This window comes from Salmo salar, unplaced genomic scaffold, assembly GCF_905237065.1.
Source record: "Salmo salar unplaced genomic scaffold, Ssal_v3.1, whole genome shotgun sequence".
Classification (NCBI taxonomy): Eukaryota; Metazoa; Chordata; class Actinopteri; order Salmoniformes; family Salmonidae; genus Salmo; species Salmo salar.
The window spans coordinates 428,189-431,731 of record NW_025548305.1 but is presented as its reverse complement, the minus strand read 5'-3'; the positions used below and the strand labels follow the sequence as shown (position 1 = coordinate 431,731).

General features: G+C 57.8%; 1 pseudogene; it reads left to right on the top strand.

Annotated features, from left to right (window-relative positions):
• Positions 1-256: 256 nt before the first annotated feature.
• LOC106595224 (piggyBac transposable element-derived protein 4-like) lies at positions 257-2,824 on the top strand (annotated as a pseudogene).
• Positions 2,825-3,543: the final 719 nt, after the last annotated feature.

Genomic DNA, 3,543 nt, shown 5'->3' with positions numbered 1-3,543 from the left:
GGGGAAGCGTCAGCAGCGCGTACGTCGTAATCACCCCTCTGCAGTTGTCCAGGCCCGGGTCAGAGAGACCCCCCCGGGCCGGGCGCGGCGCGTCAGCGTGCAGTCGGCCGGCCGTAGAGAGGCTACTAATATTGTCAGGAAGAAGAAGAAGAAGAAGAAGAAGAAGAAGAAGAAGAAGAAGAAGAAGAAGAAGAAGAAGAAAAAGAAAAAGAAAAAGACAAACACGACGAACACGACGAGGACGACGATGAGGACGATGGCGAGGTGTACGGCCCCGCCGAGCGCGAGGCAGCAGCCGGCGCCTCGCCGCGGTCCCGATTTCAGCGCGGCTCAGGTCCTGGAACAGATAGCCTCCAGCGTCGACCGAGAAGACGAAGAAGACTTTTGCGATTCCGAAGAGGAGGACGTTTCGGAAGACGAAGACGGCGAGGAATACGACCCCGAACGTGACGCGGACGACTCGGCCTTGCGGTCGCGCTCCTCTTCTTCTTGTTCTTCTTCTTCTTCTTCTTGTTCTTCGGAGGAGGAAGAGCGAGAGGGAGACACGGCCGCCGCCCGAGAGCGAGACAGAGAGCCAGAGCCAGAGGACACGGCGGCGGCGGCGGCGGCGGCGGCGGCGGCCTCTGCCCAAAGGGCCCGAAGGGAGACGTTGCTGTCAAAAAACGGCAAAATCAAATGGTCCTCCGAGGCCTATCGCGGCCCGGACCCGCCCGCGCCGTCCGCCACCCCGGCCCCGCGGTGACGCCCGGCCCTACGGCCTACGCGGCGTCGCGGCGCTCGACATCGAGTCCGCCTTCCGGCTGTTTGTCACGCCCGGCGATAGAAAGGATCGTGGTGGACATGACCAATCTGCAGGGGGTGAGAAAATACGGCGACGGCTGGCGACCCATGGACTCGGTCGACCTGCGCGCCTACCTAGGGCTGCTGATCCTAGCGGGCGTCTACAGGTCCCGGGGCGAGGCCGCGGCCAGCCTGTGGGACGCGGAGAGCGGCAGGACCGTGTTCCGAGCCACCATGCCGCTCAAGGTCTTTCACAAGTACTCGAGGCTGCTGCGATTCGACGACCGCCGGTCGAGACCCGCGAGACTCGCCGCCGACAGACTGGCGGCCATAAGAGAGGTCTGGGACCTGTGGGAGGAGCGGCTGCCGGCCCTCTACAACCCGGGGCCCGACTTGACGGTGGACGAACAACTGGTCCCGTTCAGAGGTACCGTCTGCGTGTGTGTGCGTGTGTGTGCGTGTGTGTGCGTGTGTGTGCGTGTGTGTGTGTGCGTGTGTGTGTGCGTGTGCGTCTGCTGTGAGTGTCTGTGCGTCTGCTGTGAGTGTCTGTGCGTATCTGCAGTGAGTGTACTATAGAGAGGTAGCGTCGGCGTGTAACATGAACGCCGTGCGTGCGCCCCCGATGATGAGCCAGCGGTAGTATAGAGGGGTAGCGGCATCATCGTCGGCAACAGCATCATCATCGTCGGCAACAGCGGCGTCGTCAGCAACAGCAGCAGTAGCATCAGCGGCAGTAGCATCAGCAGCACGACGCTGCTAATCTCCTTCCTCTCAACCCGGGGTCTGACTTGACGGTGGACCAACAACTGGTCCCGTTCAGAGGTACCGTCTGTGTATCTGTGTATCTGTGTATCTGTGTATCTGTGTATCTGTGTATCTGTGTAGTATAGAGAGGTAGCGTCAGCGGTAGCATCGGCGGCGTGTAACATAAACGCCGTTCGACCCCCACCCCCAATGATGAGCCAGCGGTAGTATAGAGGGGTAGCGGCATCATCATCATCATCAACATCATCATCATCATCATCATCATCATCATCAGCAGCAGCAGCATCAGCGTCAGCATGACGCTGCTTGATGAGCCAGCGGTAGTATAGAGAGTTAGCGTCAGCATCAGTGACTCCGCCGCCGCCGCCGCCTCCTCTAATCTCCTTCCTCTCCCTCTCCCGAAAGGGCGCTGTCCTTTCCGACAGTACATCCCCAGCAAGCCGGCCAAATACGGAATCAAGTCGTGGGTGGCCTGCGACGCCAAGTCCAGCTACGCTTGGAAGATGCAAGTCTACACCGGTAAGGCGGCCGGCGGAGCCCCGAGAAGAACCAGGGCGCCCGCGTCGTCCTCGATCTCACGCAGGGGCTGCCCGCCGGTCACAACGTCACCTGCGACAATTTCTTCACCTCCTACGAACTCGGCCAGCGGCTCCTCGAGAGGAACCTCACCATGGTCGGCACGGTGCGAAAGAACAAGCCCGAGCTCCCTCCCGCGCTGCTCCAGTCAAAGGGCAGACAGGTCTCGTCCTCCAGGTTCGCCTTCACGCCCACCGCCACTCTGGTGTCCTACCTGGCAAAGAGAAATAAGAACGTGCTGCTCCTGAGCACGCTGCACGCGGAGGCCGACGTCAGCGATCGCCGCGACCGGAAGCCGGCCCTCATCCTAGACTACAACCGCAACAAGGGCGGCGTGGACAACCTAGACAAGGTGGTCGGCACCTACAGCTGCAGACGGATGACCGCCCGCTGGCCCCTGGTCATCTTCCACAACATCCTCGACGTGTCCTCCTACAACGCCTTTGTCATATGGCGAGAGATCAAGCCCGACTGGATGCCTCGGAAGCGGAACAAGAGGAGGGTGTTCCTGGAGCAGCTGGGAAAGGCGCTTGTCAAGCCCTTGATACAAAGAAGGCAGCGTCTCCCCCGCACCGAAGCCGCGTCCGCGCTCGTCAAAGTCCTGCAGAGTGCCGACCGCGACGCCGCTCCTCCGCCCGGCCCGGGAGCGCGCCGCCCGGCCGGACGCCGCTGGCCCGGCCGCCGCCCCGCTGGTGGCCAGTAAGAGGAAGAGGTGTCAGCTCTGCCCGCCCAAGAAGGACGCCAAGACACACACGGCGTGCTGCAGGTGTAAGAAATACATCTGCAAAGGCTGTTCGCACGCCTACTGTCACACTTGTGCCCTCTGGGCCTTTAGCCGAGACGGGACAGGGTGACCCGCCCGGGGACACGGGGAGTAGGCAGAATGGGAGGACAACGGGAGGGTTATAACCATTTTAACAAAAAATTGCAGATTTCTATTTTTGTCACCAAAAACGATGACTCCGATCATGCCGAACTGGCGACATTCTGGACAGGCCTAAAAAAAAACATTTTAAAAACATTTTAACAAAAAATTGCAGATTTCTATTTTTGTCCGTAAAAACGATGACTCCGATTTTGCCGAACTAGCGACATTCTGGACAGGCCTAAAAAAACATTATAAAACCATTTTCACAAAAAAGCGCAGATTGTTCTTTCTCATTTTCGTAGACACAAAAACAGTGACTCCGGTCATGCCAAACTAGCGACATTCTGGACAGGCCTAACAGAAAAACATTTTAAAACCATTTTCACAAAAAATTGCAGATATTTTTTTTTCATTTTCGTGACACAAAAAAAGTGACTCTGGTCATGCCGAATTAGCGACATTCAGGACAGGCCTAAAAAAAACATTTTAAAACCATTTTCACAAAAAATTGCAGATTTCTATTTTTGTCACCAAAAACGATGAATCCGATCATG